Below are 17609 nucleotides of genomic sequence, written 5' to 3'. Positions count from 1 at the left end.
ATAGACCTCTATCATATCCCCCCTCAGTCTCCTTTTTTCTAAACTGAAAAATCCCAGTCGCTTTAACCTCTCCTCATATGGGACCCGTTCCAAAGCCCTAATCATTTTAATTGCCCTTTTCTGAACCCTTTCTAAGGCCAAAATATCTTTTTTGAGGTGAGGAGACCACATCTGTACACAGTATTCCAGATGTGGGCATACCATAGTTTTATACAGGGGCAGTAAGATATTCTGTGTCTTATTTTCTATCCCTTTCCTAGTAATTCCTAGCATCCTATTTTTGACCGCCGCTGCACAATTTGACCGCTGCTGCACAATCCTTTCACCCATATCCTGTCTTGGGTGAAAGGAGTTTATTATTTAAAGTCAGCCTTTGAATATTTGAACTAATAAGTAAATAGTGCTCCTATTCATAGAATCATAGAGCTGGAAGAGACCTCAGAAGGTCATCAAGTCTAGCCCACTGCTCTAGGCAGGACCAATCCCAACTAAATCAACCTGGCGAGGGTTTTCTCAAGCCGAGACTTAAACACCTCTAAGGATGGAGATTCCACTACTTCCCTAGGTAACCCATTCCAGTGCTTCACTACCCTCCTAGTGAAATAGTTTTTCCTAATATCCAACCTGGACCTCTCCCACCAGAACTTGAGACCATTGTTCCTTGTTCTGCCATCTGTCACTACTGAGAACAGCCTCTCTCCATCCTCTTTGGAATCTCCCTTCAGGTAGTTGAAGGCTGCTATCAAATCCCCCCTCATTCTTCGCTTCTGCAGACTAAATAGACCCAACTCCCTCAGCCTCTCCTCAAAAATCATATGCTCCAGCCCCCTAATCATTTTGGTTGCCCTCTGCTGGACCCTCTCCAATGCATCCACATCCTTTTTGTAGTGGGGGGCCCAGAACTGTACACAATACTCCAGATGTGGCCTCACAAAAGCCGAATAAGGGGGAATAATGACATCTCTGGATCTGCTGACAGTGCTCCTCTTAATGCAACCTAATATGCCATTAGCCTTCTTGGCTACAAGGGCACACTGTTGACTCATATCCAGCTTCTTATCCACTGTAACCCCCAGGTCCTTTTCTGCAGAACTACTACTTAACTGGTTGGTCCCCAGCTTGTAACTATGCTTGGGATTCTTCTGTCCCAAGTGCAGGACTCTGCACTTGTTCTTGTTGAACCTCATCAGATTTCTTGTGGCCCAACCCTCCAATTTGTCTAAGTCACTCTGGACCCTATCTCTTCCCTTAAGCATATCTACCTCTCCCCCTAGCTTAGTGTCATCCGCAAACTTGTTGAGGGTGCAATCCATCCCCTCATCCAGGTCAGTAATGAAGATATTGAACAAAACTGGTCCTAGAACCGAACCTTGGGGCACTCCGCTAGAAACTGACCGCCATCCTGACATCGAGCCATTGATGGGCCTGCTGGGCCTGGCCTTCTAGCCATCTTTCTATCCATCTTGCCATCCATTTATCCAATCCACATTCCTTTAACTTGCTGGCAAGAATATTATGGGAGACCATATCAAAAGCCTTGCTAAAGTCATGGTATATCACATCCACTGACTTTCCCACGTCCACAGAGCCTCATCATAGAAGCTAATCAGATTGGTCAGGCACAACTTGCCCTTTGTGAATCCATGCTGACTATTCCTAATCACTTTCCTCTCTTCCAAGTGCCTCAAAATGGATTCCTTAAGGATTCCTTCCATGATTTTTCCAGGAACCAAGGTAAGACTGATCGGCCTATAGTTCCCTGGATCGTCCTTCTTCCCTTTTTTGAAGATGGGCACTACATTTGCCTTTTTCCAATCATCTGGGATTTCTCCCGGTCTCCACGACTTTTCAAAGATAATAGCCAAAGGCTCCTCAATGACATTTGCCAACTCCCTCAGCACCCTCGGATGCATTAAGTCTGGACCCATGAATTTGTGTACGTTTAGCTTTTCTAAATAGTTTCTAACCTGTTCTTTACCCACCAAAGGCTGTCCATCTTCATCCCATCTTGCATCTCTTTGCGCATTAGTCCGGGAGCCCATCTTGTCCATGAATACAGAGGCAAAGAAAGCATTGAGTACTTCAGCTTTCCCCACATCATCTGTCACTAGGGTACCTCCTTCATCCAGTAGGGGCCGCACTCCCTTTCTGATCACCTTCTTCTTGTTAATGTGCCTGTAGAAACCTTTCTTGTTATCCTTCACATCCTTAGCCAGTCGCAATTCCATTTGCACTTTTGCCTTCCTGATAATCCCCCAGCATTCTCGAGCTATACATTTAACCCTCCCCTCCCCCCGGTCATTTGTCCAAGTTTCCACTTTTTGTAAGCTTCCTTTTTGCGATTAAGTTCACCAAGGATTTCCCCTGTAAGCCAATCCGGTCTCCTACCATGTTTGCCTCTCTTGCTACGCGTCGGGATGGTTTCTTTCTGTGCCTTCAATAAGTCTTCTTTAAAATACTGCCAGCTGTCCTGGACTCCTTTCCCCTTCATGTTAGCATCCCAGGAGATTCTGCCCATCAGGTCTCTGAGGGAGTCAAAATCTGCTTTTTTGAAGTCCAAGGTGTGTATTTTACTACTCTTTTTTCTTTCTTTGGTCAGATTATTCAATTAGTATCCTTCTTTTACTAGGTTACAGCTAATCAAAGAACAATTCCAACCTATTAAGAGTGAAATGGCTTTCATGTAAAGGATAAATTTCCTTAAATGGGGATTTGTTTCTTGTGAAAGTTGCTGGGTTGATGGCACTGGAAACTGAAGCTCATTATGAGTTCACAAAAAACAGAGCAGACCCAGCATCTGTGTAAGCTCTCCAACACTGCTCCCCTAAAATACCTCAGCCCTAAATTTGAGGAACCACTTCTGGGGATGAAAGTGAAGTTGTGTTTTATTACTGCTCCTTTGTTGGCTTTCTTGCTCAGGCATCAAAAAAAAAAGGACAGATGGCCAGATTTAACAAAGGTATTTGGGATTTTTAGGTACATTAATATCTTTGAAAATATGGTGTAGATAATGTCATAGTTTCAGTGATGGTGATTGTTTTTGTGCCTGAATTATACAGGTGAGAACATAGGAAGAAAGCAAAAAGGCAGGAAAACCAAAGTGAAGCAACCGAGAGAAAGGGAAATGAGAAATAGAACAAGGGCCAACCTGAATGGGAGGTCTACTGGATTATGGTGACTCAAAAGTATCAAACATTCATTGACTATAACTATTCTATAGAAAGCCTTCAAGTTCAGGAACATCATTAATAGGCCAGGATTTCAAACCTGGTTATGCCCCCCTTTCTACCACTCCAGGGATAAAAGGGAGCGGTCATCAGTACAGGAATTGCCCATGGAAAATTCTCTTGATATAAGGGAATTCCATGCTGATACAACCTCTATCCCTGTTCCTCATGCCTGCTTGATATAGGGTGGGTATAATGGACGGGGAATGGATCTTTCAAGTTATTAGTGTATTAAGAATACTGTGTCAGTGATCTTCCTTAGCTCCACCTCCTCCCCTCCCCAGGAGGTCTCTGTCTCTCCTCCTCTCAGCGGGCGGCCCTGCACTTTTTAAACTCCTGCACCGAGTCCCGTTGATTTCTGCAGACCCACGCCCCACCCCTGCATGTCCTGTGGCATCAGTCCATGTCACACTGCTCACGTTGGGGGTGGCGTCAGAGCACACCACGCACAGCCACCGCGGGGCTGCGCCCTCGCCAGCGAGGGCCTCTTCCGGCTGCCAGAGAGTGTGGGGCTCGGAGGGCTCCATGGCCACAGAGCCCAGTGCCCCATCACAGGTGCCACTCCAGATTTATTGTCTGAGTTTACTCTCACAGCCTTACATAATCCCAAATTCACCCACAAAGCAATGGGGCTTTTCTGCCAGGGGTTGTTTCCTTAGCCTTACACCCTCCCAAACTAGCCACAAAAAAGTGGGTTTAATGAGCCTGTCGAGAGGACGGCCTGGAAGCCCTAAAATCGGTGTCCATGCCCACTTTCCACAGGGCAAATATGACCCTGCAGGCTCAGTTCCAGGGTATGGTTCTCTCTATTAGGGTGAATACAGCCCTACTGGCCTAGTCCCAAAATACAGTTCCTTCTAGCAGGGTAAATACAGCCCTGCAGGCCTAGCCAGAAACTCACTTCCCTCTCTCAAGGTCACAATGGCCTAGAGGCCTAGTCCCAAGGTGAGCTTCTCCCAATGTTAGGGAGCTGAATTGTTGTCGGGTGCAGGGGGATGGAGACCCAGGCCCTCCCGCTCCACCGGGTCCCAGCCTAGGGCCCTGTTGGCAGTGGGGGCTTTCACTGCCTGCTGGGCAGGGATGCCTGCTGAAACACGCTGAGCTCCCAGGGGACAATCCTCCACCCTGGGCCCCTTCCTACCATACTCAGTGCGGTGTTCAGCTCTCAGGGCATTGCTCAGTGGGTCGGACCCTTGCAGATGTTCTGCCTGGTCAGAGCTGAGGCTGTGGCTGCCAGGCTTGCTGCACTGGGGCAGCTGCAGGGGCTGATCAGGAGCCCCAGCCTGAGCTCCTTCCCCTCTAGTGGTCAGCCCTGACTTAGTGGCTCCCTGGGCTTTTATACCCGGCCTCTCTCTCGAGCGTGCCCAAAAGGGCCGTGGGGGTGGGGCCTTCTTGGCCAGCTGTGTCAGCGTAACCCCCTGCTCCTCAGTGCAGGGTAGATACACCCCGTCGTAGCTACAAGTAGTACCATCTCCTTTCATTATGGTAGTGTGCATAACTTGACCTGAGCTAATCCTCTTCATAACAGCCCTTAACATATTTGAAGACTGTTACCAGGTTCTTCCTCCCCCTTCAATCTTCTTTGAAGATTAAACATGGCCTGATTTTTCAACTTTTCCTCCTAGATCAGTTTTCCTGACTTTTTATCACTTTGGTACTTTCCTCTTGTCTTTAATAGTCAAAAACCCTAATGATGTGACAGCTAGCAGTAGAATCATTTTCTTTAGGTAGAATACACAGAATGACTTAGCTGATGCTTGCAGGTCTATAGCTCATCACCTTTGTTTCCTTCTCAAACTGATATGACATAAGTATCCCACTGCAAAAGCAGTTACAATCTAATATCCTTTTTAGACTAAATGCACATTGGATTGCTCATAACCATTTCAGGCCTGTGCAGAGCAGTTTTTCAGCATTGTTTTGAGCAAAACAAGGTACTTTCCAGATAGTTGTGGGCACAAAGTAATTACCAAACCACTGTTGATTCTCAGGTGAAGTGTGTACTGTAGGATTTATTTATGTAGCTGCAGTCAAAAGTTTGCTCCGTGTTACTATCCACTACAGACAAGATCTTCTCTTCTGGTTCTTTGCCTGATATACCTAAAGAAGATGAGTCCAGTGGTGATTGTGTGCAGTCTTCATGCTCGTTTTAATGTTGGATGAAACAAAGACATCACCACATATCCGCTTTCAGGGGTTTGGTGAAGCTACCCCCAAAAACTCAATCAAGATATTTAACTAAATGTAGAAATTTGGACATTTTCAAAATGTTTTCTTGCTTTTGTTTGAATGAAACAATTTGCCAAAATCAACATGTAAAATGTTTTGGTCAACCCGAATTTGCTATGTTTAGTGGATGTCAATTTTTGCCTGTGTAGTCAGATTTACCGGTACGCTGAAGCCTTATTTGGAAAGAACTGGTTGCTGAATCTCAGGCACCGCTTTTATCAGCTCAATGCACAGGCCATTGCAATGGATGGAAAGATTCTATTCTATATAGTTACACAGCCTAAACTAAACCCGTTGAAGTCACTATGGGTATGTCTACACTACCACCCTAGTTCAAGAGGAGTAACGGTAGTTTGGAATAGGAAGCCTAGTCCGAACTACCTAGTCCGTGCCGCGTGTAGCCGCGCGGCACGGAGTCCGCACTAGCAGACATTTAAAAATGGCGGCGCCCGGCAATATGCAAATGAAGCCTGGGAAATTCAAATCCCGGGCTTCATTTGCAACTCCGGTTGCCTACATTACCACCCTAGTTCGAACTAGGGTGGTAGTGTAGACATATCCTATGAGTCTTTTCACTGACTTCAAAGAGCTTTGGATTCGACTGAGAATCTTTCACTTTTCCACCACCAGTGAAGGCCTCTAGTTAGACCATGTCAAGGCTTCTTCCCCACTCTGGCATGATAAATGCAGAAGTGGGAGCCCGCAAAGTACCCCAAAACCTTATCTTTCCAAGCTTTGGTATAAAACATCCCCCCAAAATCTTAAAAACATAGATTTTTGGGGATAAAATCCACTGCCACCATCCCTCTTTCCCCAGTAATGATAAAAAAATCAGGGGAGAGATCATTTGGGAAATATCACCCCCTAAAGTAAATATCAGGACACAAAAATTAACCAATGCCAGGTTAATAAAAGAAGAAAGAAATAACTTTTATTATCAACATAATATTCCTGTTGCAAGCATAATGACTAGATGGAAAAGTCACAAATTAATATACTTATGGGGGGAACCCCATCATGGGCCAAGACTTAATTACAAAGGAGAGCAAAACCCATTTTTAAAAATTCACAGACATCAAATCCCATTTCCCAAACCATAAAACAATAGAACCTAACGGATTTATCTAAACCTTACCCTACTTACAGATGGTGAAAAGTCTTTTCTTGGAGAGAAAACTGATAAGAGACAAAGGAGGGGAAAACCAAAAATTCCTTTGTCCCAGTTTGAAATTCCTACCTACATTCCTATTAGCTGACTCTACTTGGCTTAGGTAAGGGACATAGTTAACCCCTTAGTCCCAGGCTGCTGGCTAACCCTCATGATCATGACAGGCCACATCACCTGAAAGGTATATTCCACTGCCAAAGTGTCTACTGTTTTCTAGCTAACCTATTTTGAAAGATGACATAGGAGTCTGCTAGGATACTTCAAAGCCCATATGTTAGATTTATTAAGCAAGACTTGAGAAATCAATATTTGTGTTTAAAGTTCAGTGTTTTTACAGTATAGAATGGGATTCCTAGGCAGTGATAACCATGGAAGATGCACTTGTCTTTCTAAATCTAAAGCTAATCTGAAATGTTTTATTGTAACTTTTAGTTCATGAACCTTAATAATTAAATTAAATGTTACCCTCCATTTACTGAATACAATATTGTCTTTAAAGAGAAAAAAAAAACTTAAAAAACAACAAATAGTCTAGCAACACCTAAAAAACTAACAAGGTGCTGCTAGACTATTCATTGTTTTCTAAGTTTTTTCCAGTTACAGACTAACTCAGCTACCCCTCTGAAACTTTTAAAGAGAGAGACAGAGGCAGTTATTTTTCTGTATTAAATAAAGCTGACAAAACGTTTTAATGGAACAATTTTCTGTCAAAAATGAAGTCTAATTTAAATTAAAATGTTTTGGAGGAACATTTTGATTTTGATTAAATTATCTATGTAAAAGTGTTGAAATGACTAATTTTGACCATCTGATTACAATTCAATAATATTCAAACATTGTGTGTTGTTTCTATAATTTTGTTTCAACCATATTATTTTATATATTGTTTATCACAAAACCTTTGCTATTTAAATCAAAACTTCAGAATTTTTGTTCTATGACAAATATTTCGAGATTTCCTTCATTTCATTAACAACAACAATTTTGAAATTTTTGCAAGATGGAAATTCTGTTCCCAACCAACTCTACTGTTAATCACAGCTCAAGTTTTCATTGAGCAAAACAAAAACCCTTATTCAGTTGATGAATAAACTATATGGCTACATAAGAAATCTAATTAAAATGGCCAACAGGATTTCTGGGTTTATTTGTGCATTGTCCCAACTTTGTTCCCTTAGAATTCTCATTAATTTTAGCAAAAGCAGAGTTAAAAGCACACTTGAAAATTCTTCTGTATAGGAATAACATGATACAAAACTATTGCAGCAGATTTATGATAAATTCCATGAATGTTTCATTAAGCCCATTGTGACTTTTTTTTTTTTAAAAATGCACATTTTAAATCCATAGATAGCAATGGCAATGGAATCATAATGCACTAACTTGTGCTCCCATTGCATATCATCACAACAGTGACAATTTACGGTGCTAAATCCTGCTGGAAAGGGATAACAAGTGGAGTTCCGCAAGGGTCTGTTTTGGGACCCGTACTGTTCAATATCTTCATCAATGATGTAGATATTGGGATAGAGAGTATGCTTATTAAGTTTGCAGATGATACCAAACTGGGTGGGGTTGCAACTTCTTTGGGAGGATAGGGACATAATTCAAAATGACCGTATCAAGTTAGAGAAATGGTCAGAGGTAAACAGGATGAAGTTTAATAAAGAGAAATGCAAAGTGCTCCACTTAGGAAGGAACAATCAGTTCCATACATGCAAGATGGGAAGCGACTGTCTAGGAAGGAGCATGGCGGAAAGGGATCTAGGGGTCATAGTGGACCACAAGTTGAATATGAGTCAACAGTGTGATGCTGCTGCAAAAAAAAGCAAATATGATTCTAGGTTGTATCAACAGGTGTGTTGTGAGCAAAACTCGTGAAGTCATTCTGCCGCTCTACTCTGCAGTTAGGCCTCAGCTGGAGTACTGTGTCCAGTTCTGGGCGCCACATTTCAAGAAAGATGTGGAGAAATTGGAAAGGGTACAGAGAAGAGCGACAAGAATGATTAAAGATTTAGAGAACATGACCTATGAAGCCAGGCTTCATGAACTGGGCTTGTTTAGTTTGGAAAAAAGAAGATTAAGGGGGGACATGATAGCGGTTTTCAAATATCTAAAAGGGTGTCACAAGGAGGAAGGAGAAAATTTGTTCCTCTTGGTTTCTGAGGACAGGACAAGGAGTAATGGGCTTAAAGTGCAGCAAGGGAGGTTTAGATTGGACATTAGGAAAAAATTCCTAACTGTCAGGGTGGTCAAATATTGGAATAAATTGCCAAGGGAGGTGGTGGAATCTCCCTCTCTGGAGATGTACTATGTGTCTGGCAACATACAAAATCACGTTCGTATAGGCCAAAAAGGTAACGAAAGAACAGGTTAGATAGACATCTGTCAGGGATGGTGTAGACAGAGCTTGGTCCTGCCTTGAGGGCGGGGGGCTGGACTCGATGATCTCTTGAGGTCCCTTCCAGTCCTATGATTCTATGAATTCAGCTGACCAAACCCTTTACCGAAACCCTCACAACCTAAGCACAATTCAGCCTTGTGTTCAGTGTTGGTGATTCAGAAGGTGACACTCTTTCCTTTGTTTCTGGGTTAAGCTAATGAAACTCTTTGGTTTTAAGGACAGGGGTGTTGTTAAGATGTACTATGTGTCTGGCAACATACAAAATCACGTTCGTACAGGCCAAAAAGGTAACGAAAGATATAAACACAGTCTAGTATATTTCATTGTTTATCATTTTGAGCTTTTGTTTTATTTTGCTTTCATATCACTGTATCTTGATTTTGCAGATGTATTTCATTGTTATTTATCATTCAGTGGAAGTTACTGAATAGTTAAGAGTATTAATACTAGGCTTTAAAGTGGTGCATTTTATCATCTGTATTCACTGAGTGGCACAGAGAAGAATGTTGTGAGTATAGATTTATTGTAAGTTATTGCTCTCTGCACACAGCTGTAAATGCCAATAAAATGCTGTGGCTACAAAGATTAGGTTCAGCACTGCAGCCAATATGTGGGCCAGTTAGCTACGTGGAAGTCAGATTGTTTTATATCTCACTGATAACTTCCATTTTCTATTTGCCTGTAAACTAGAATCCAATAGGATAATCAGGGCCACAGCAAAGTGTTGCCAGCCCTGAGGAGAACCCTTTTATTGACTCCAGGGAGTGTTAGTTTACTAATTTAATTCTGTTTTCTTTTCAGGTCAACTTTTGCTTTAAATAATTTCTCAGATCAAGACATTTGCTTATTCTTAACCAATTTACTAATTTACCCAGAAACACATAACTATGTAATTAATCTTTCACCTCTCAAAAGTGTGCAAACTCTGTATACTACACACGCAATACAGGTCTGCAAGCAATTATCTCAGACTAGAAGCTCAGTAGTTATATCAAAAGGCAATGCAAATTACCAAGATTTGTTATATTTACTTATGATCAACAATTCTCAACTATTTAGCATATTTATCACACTTACTAGGCATCACTTGTCTTTGAACAGTGTGTTTACTTCTCTTAAGTAAATTGGTGCAAAAGGGACAAGCTTAAAATATTAAAACAAATGCTTCAAACAATTCCTTTCAATTTCTCTTTAGCTAATTTGCTTGGACTTATAAAAATTATATATGTGTATATTCAGGGCTCATTGGAGGGAGACATGCTCTGATTCCTATTTCCAAATGTGGTCTCAGATTTCAGCTTAGTTTCTCTGCTGCTTCCATTGGTATCCAGTAGAGGAAAATAGTGAATAATAAATTTACTTAATATTTTTCTTATCAGAGGCCTTTTTAAGTTTGACTCATTTAAACAATTGTATTTTATTATTTGCCTCTATCATCATTTGAGATTTCCCCTTTAAGCAAAGTCCTTTATTATCTCAAAGTTACATTTTGGGTTAAATCTTTTAACATTTCTCCTTCCTTTTGCCAGGCAATTTCTGTTAACACTAGAGAGCAATAATTATTTACAATGAAAACTGTCAAAATCCTTAAGACCTAAATTTGGAGGATATATTCCATACGTACTTTGATTATACAAAAGCATTTCACGTTATTTACAGCTTACACTAGAACACAACACATTTTGTGCATTTGTAGAAAGAAGTAGATCTGGCTCACAAAGCCAACGAATGTGTAGCTTGCAATTTTGGATGCATGATTATTCATGGTATAACTGATAAATGAGGAACATAATGCACAGTTTGTAGGCAGTTTGGGATGAAAATACTGCATAGAACAGCAGCATGTGTCCTTTGCTAGGCATTTTTAGCTAGGTTGGGAAGGGTACATGCAGGGAAGAGGGAAGAGTGGCTGAAAAGCTGGCTCCCCATATGCATGGGCTCCCACCTGCCCCTCCACACTGGTGCTCTGATACACAGGTGACTACATGTAGACATTCACACTTTCACATCCAGTTTATACATACGAAAATGAGAGATTCTTGCCTAGAACAGTGGTTCTCAAAGGGTTTTTCATAGACCACTAGTAGTCCATGTCCATCTTGCAGGTTGGCTGTGGGCTCAGATCTTTCCCCCCTATGGCGGGGAGTCTGTGCTGGTGGTCCAGCCCTGCACCCCTTCCTCCCATGAGGTTAGCATGCCAGTTTCCCACTGTGGGGATGGAGGGAGGAGAGGGGGGAGTCTTATGGGTCAGATCCTGTTTGCAGGAGAAGGAAGCAGTTCTATGTGTTACTGCTCCCCCTCCACTTGCTTGGGGATCAGCAGCACAGGCAACTGCCTTGCCTGGAGGCTTTCCCTGTTGCTCCCATTGGCCAGAATCATGGCCAATGGGAGCAGTGGGAGGCACAGAGACTGATAAGTGCCCCCCACCTCTCTCATGCTCAGACATTGCAGCCCTTTCCTACTGAGACCCTGCACCTCCATGCTGCTCTTGCATCCTCCCTCCCTTTTAGACCTCCCCCCCCATTCACAACCTCCCTTCCAGCCAGACCACAAAGTGGATTTCTTCACAAAGAAAAACAGTGGCAATCTCCTTCTCTGTATCCTCAAACCCAGGTCTAAGTGAAAAAGATTTGTAAAAATTTGATTATTCAGTACATCTCAGACTAGGATACACTAGCTTCCAGGGGTTGCCGAATTAGTCTGTACAGGATAAAAAACAACAAATGGTCTGGTAGCACTTTATAGACTAACAAAACATGCACATGGTTTCACTAATAGGATTCAGTAATAAGTCCTCTTTCATTCTGAATTACAAAGAGATTCTAATCACTGAAGTAGGCTAAAATCAGGAATGCATTAAATAAGGATGGTTCTTTGTTTGTTAGTTTTTCTTTTTTTGTTTTTAACTTGTAACCTTTGATTTTTCAGTTCTAGAATTTTTTAAGTCTAAGAAGTTTAACTAGAAAGACGTGAACTGGCATTTCTGATTTTTTTTTCAGTAAATTTGACGTAAACTTCAAACAATATTTATCTATTGTATACTACAAAATACTGTGAAAGCCAAAATATTGCTCCGTTTCTCTCAGTGTAATTTGATTTTGCCTATGATAAATGGCTGCAATTTAATGTCAAAAGTTGTTCATATCCAGCCCTTGAGATGGAAAATGTTTAGCCTTAAGTGGTTATTTGAAAGCCTATATGAAATAAGATTGGTTATCTCTATCCATTTCCCACTGGATGATATGTCCACTACAAATTGGTTTAACAAATGTATTAGTCACAATCTAGCAGTTTCCTTTTCCAAGTATATTTACTCAGGGCTGTGAATAGTTAACCGATTAATCGGGTGATGTTAACCATTTATGGTTAGCTGGCGGGAAACGGAGCAGTTCCCTGCCTGCCATGGGCTGGGGACTACTCTAGCCCCACAGGGGCCCCTGCAGGCAGGGAGCCCTTCAACCCATCTGGAGAAGCCGCAGCCCATGGTGGGCCCAACCCAGGCACTCCATTCTGGATGGGGCAGCTCCCCTCCTGCCCCTATTTAATCAGCTAACCAGTTAAACATAGGGTATGCCTATATTGTGCTCTCTTGCACAAGATGATATGCAAATGAACCACGGCAATGAATATTGCCATGCCTCATTTGCATATTTAATGAGCTGCCATTTTTGTGCAAGGGGCTTTTGCACAAGAAGCAGTTTACACTGCTCCTTCTTACGCAAAAACCCCCTCTTGCACAAGAGCCATTCTGCCTGAAAATAAGTGTAGACTGCTCCTTCTTGCGCAAAAGCCCCTTGCACAAAATGGCAGCTCATGAGGTATGCAAATGAGGCAGAGCGATATTCATTGCCACACCTCATTTGCATATTTTCTTGCGCAAGAGAGCGCAATATAAATGTAGCCATAATGTTTAATGGTTAAATAATGAAATGAGATTTTACATCCCTAATCTACACTTCATACTTCTTACAGAGACCCAAACTGAATGGATATAAATGGGTATCCACTTCCCAGAATGGTTATAAATGGCAGTGTAGTTGGTGAGGCACTGCTTCGACAAGTAAAAGCACATGTGAACCTTTAGGTTTCTACACAACCCAAAGTTATTCTGATATAAGAACAGGCTTTTTTCAGGTTAGTAAAAATTCCTTCCCAAATTATTAGTGGTTGCTGGGATTTTTCTATCAAACGTCTAAAGGAAAATGTGTTTATAAAACTGAAATTTGGTATAAGAAAAACTGAACTTCGCTGATTTAAAAAAATATTTTCTTTGTGTGTGGATTTTTTCCATCCAGGTGTAGAATACATTTTGATATGTGCACCAGGGCCTGTGCCAATGTACACAACCAGTAGAAACAAAAAAAAACTAGCCGTGGGTGCTCTGCTAATCAGCTGGGTAGTATTTGCATTTGTGACAGGCCGGGCTGGGTCTAGGCACTATTGAGGGAGTCCGCTCAGAGTGAATTGCTCAAACTCAGGGCTCCTTACAGCCCCTGACTGGAGACTGTTCCCAAATAGGCCACAAACCTGTCACACCGAGCACTTCAGCTGCCAATCCGTCCAGCAGGAAGCCTCACGAGCAAAACCCCTCTCACACCTCATCTCTCCCTGTGCCACAATCAGCCCCGGGCCTGCACACAGGTGAGGGGTTATAGAACCCAATCTTACCTACCTTGAACGAGTCTTTCTGGTCTCGAAGAACCAGCCACAAATCCCCGGTCAATTTACACTTTGGATCTTACTCACAAGAGCACACTGGGCCAATCCTTTAGAATCTAAAATCTAATGGTTTATTAATAAAAGAAATAAAAGCATGAGAGTGAGGTTGTTAAGGAGAATACATTACATACATTGAATCACCACGTTCTTGATGTAGGCTCTCAGTAGAGATGTTACAAACTGCTATCTTAAAAGTCTCAGTTGTACATCCCATGTCAGAATGGGACAACAATTCTTCCCAGCTCGTTGTTCCTCTCCAGGCTGCATCTGGAATCAGTAGCAGAATTGAAGGCAAGATGGAGTCTGCCTCATGGCCTTATATATCTCTCCTGGCGTCCTCCTGGCCAGAGCAAGTCACATGGTCGAGTGACCTATCTCTGTTTCACATGCTGGCAGCCATTATGCCCTGCCTGGATTGCAGGTATCCAGATTTCCAGACACATTCCTCAGGTGTATATAGGGCACCTTGAGAGTCATTGTCCCTGGAGCCTCGCTAATTAGTATAGTCAGACTGAACATAACTCCACATACAAACATCATACAAGTACATGAATAGCATATACAGAATCAGTAGAACATAAGCTTTCATTTGACAACTCACATGGCCCCCTTTATACAGACTTTGGGGCAAACATCCCCCTATGCACGCAGCAATGATCTGGCTGCTCCCTTTTAAATCCAGTAATGTGACAGCATCTCTTCTAAATGGCCACAAGCACACAGTTAACATGAATACTGCTGTGGAGGCTCCACCGGTAGTCCCACAGGATGACGCAAGGGTACAATAAGACTTCTTGAAAAAGGTGGCTGGAAATCTTGATCTCTAAGGTGAAGAGCTCGAGGAGTCCGCACACACCTCTTTTGCCTGTTGGTATCTTACTGCTATGGAATCAGTTTTCATCCGAAACACACGGCTAATCTATCTCCAGTGTCTTTTTGCAATGGGGGTGCTCAAAATTTCTTGGCTGTACCATGTCTATAGATCTCGGTTTGAGATAGTTCCAGGTAAAAAAGATACAGAGGATTTTTCTGAGGCAGGTTGTATGGAATGAAGACAGTTTGGACACGTCATACTTTCTCATTTCCCAGCATTCTGCATTATTGTCAGAGAGTCTTCACCACTGTCAATTTTTAAATCACAACTGAATATTTTTTAAATGATCTGCTCTACAAGTTATTTGGGGGAATTTCTATGGCTTGTGTTATGCTGCAGGAGGTCAATCTAGACCAAGGGTGAGGAACCTTTTTTGGGTTGGAGGCCACTGCCCCACAGGCAAATAAATGTTGTGTGCTCCAGCCCCACAGTGGAATGGGGGGGAGGGGGAGCTGGAGTGCCAGCGCAGGCTCCCCAATGCTGCCAGGGAGGTGAAACCCCAAGCTTCGGGGGCCAGATCCAGGCAAGCCCACCCCTGATCTAGATAATAACAATGATCCCTTCTGGCCTTGCCATTTATTTATGTGATAAGGTTCTTAACAATAATAATGCTAGTTTTTAAAAATCAATGTGTAAAGATAATTTTTCTTCCTTGATCTTGGCTTTTTTGTGGAAAACAGTACTATGCTGTCTACACTGGCCCTTTTGGGCAAAAGTCTTTCGGAAAAAGACTTTTGCCCAAACGGGAGCAGCATAGTTTTTCCGGAAAATCACTGACGATCTTACATGAGATCGTCAGTGCTTTTCCAAAAATTCAAACGGCCAGTGTAGACAGCTGGCAAGTTTTTCCGCAAAATCAAATGATTTTGTGGAAAAACTTGCCAGTCTAGACACAGCCAAAGTGAAAACAGGGTACAGTAGACTTCCAATAATCCGGAACCTATGGGACCTAGGTGGAGCCAGATTATCAGATATGCCAGACTATCAGGAGGTACTATAAACTGGTTATAGATATACTGTATACATTATATGCTGTATATAAAGTGTTCTTAACCCTTTCTATTGTACATACTGTATACAGCATAGTGTAATGTTTTAGTTTTTTTAAGCCTTTTTTACCCTTTTTGCTCAGTTCAGCTGCTGCCGCTGTTACCTTGTGACTCATTTTTTGCCGAAGCTCACTCACTAGGCTCTTGCCATTTTGATGCCGGACTATCAAGAGTGCCAGACTATTGGATGCCGGACTATTGGAGTTTTACTGTCTAAGGTGTCTCGAACCAATTGCCAGTTCCTTCAACCCTTGTGCACATGAGTAACCCTTACACACGAAATAGCCTAATTGAATAGAGTGGCTTTATTCATAAAATCATAGGACTGCGAGGGACTTGAAGAGGTTTTCTAGTCCAGTTTCTTCTACTCCACACAGGACCAAGCACCATCTAGACCATCCCTGACAAGTGTTTGTCTAACCTGCTTTTTTAAAATCTTCAATGATAGAGATTCCACAACCTCTGTAGGCAATTTATTCCAGTGCTTAACCACCCTGACAGTTGTGAAGTTTTTCCTAATGTCCAATCTAAACCACCCTTGTGGCATTTTAAGCCCATTACTTTTTTGTACTATCCTTGGCGGTTAAGTACAGCAATTTTTCTCCTTTCTCCAATAACAGTCTTTGATGTTCTTGAAAACTGTTATGTTCCCACTAAGCCTTCTCTTCCTCAGACTAAACAAACCCAATTATTTCATTCATTCCTCATAGGTCATAGTCTTTAGACCTTTAATCATTTTGATGCTCTTCTCTTGACTTTCTCCAATTTGTCCACATCTTTCCTGAAATGTGGCATCCAAAATTGGACTAAATACTCCAGGTGAAGCCTAATCAGTGTGGAACAGAGTGGAAGAGTTCTCATATATTGCTTACAACACTCCGGATAATACATCTAAGAATGAGGTTTCCTTTTTTTGCAGCAGTGTTTCACTTATAGGCCCCTTTTTTCTAGAGAAGATTCTGACCTTTATTGGGAGTGTTACACTTGGGAATATCCTATGTATTGCAGTCCAGCCTGAGAGCTGACTGAGAGGGAAGGCAGTGAGGGAAGGGCCTGCAGCGAGATGTATATTATTTATAAGTGATATTTTTAAGTTAGATCCATGCCACAGATTATTATTAGAAAGGGTTTATTCCTGGAGGTTTTAAAGGAGTGTGTATAGGGACCAGCCAGGTGTAGGCACCATCAATTTTGAATTCCTTTAGAAGGATAGAAGGGATAGAGGATTCATCCATCACCACCATTAGGATACTCAGGGACTCTGTTAACATCAATAATATCAGGCACAAAGGCACACAGGTGAGTGTTGCCTACTCCTGGGTAACCCAAGGAGGAAAAGGAGTTACACACTCTTGACTTATATTTAACTTGCAGACCACTATGTCCCGCAGATCACTTTTCACAGTCATTTCCCATTTCATAGTTGTGCAATTAGTTCTTCCTACCTAAGTGGAGTATTTTGCACTAGTCCTTATTACATTTCTCCAGTTTGTCCAGCTCATTTTGAGTTTTAAACCTATCCCCCAAAGCACTTGCAGCTCCTCCTAGCTTGGTACCATCTGCAAACTTTATAAGTGTACCCTCTATGCCATTATTTGAATCATTGATTAAAAATATTAAACAGAACTGGAGCCAGAAGTGAGCCCTGCAGAGCCCCACTTAATATGCTCTTCAAGCTTGACTGTGACCACACACTCATAGACTTTAAGGTCAGAAGGGACCATTATGATCATCTAGTCTGACCCCCTGCACAGTGCAGGCCACAGAATCTCACCCACCCCCTCCTAGAATAATCCTCTCACCTATATCTCAGATATTGAAGCCTTCAAATACTTTGAAGACCCCAAGAGGCAGAGAATCCTCCAGCTGTGATCTGTACCCCATGCTACAGAGGAAGGCGAAAAACCTCCAGGGCCTCTGCCAATCTACCCTGGAGGAA

Source organism: Pelodiscus sinensis, chromosome 3, assembly GCF_052426305.1.
Source record: "Pelodiscus sinensis isolate ZL-2025 chromosome 3, ASM5242630v1, whole genome shotgun sequence".
In the NCBI taxonomy this organism is placed as follows: Eukaryota; Metazoa; Chordata; order Testudines; family Trionychidae; genus Pelodiscus; species Pelodiscus sinensis.
Note: the sequence above shows the minus strand (reverse complement) of the source record.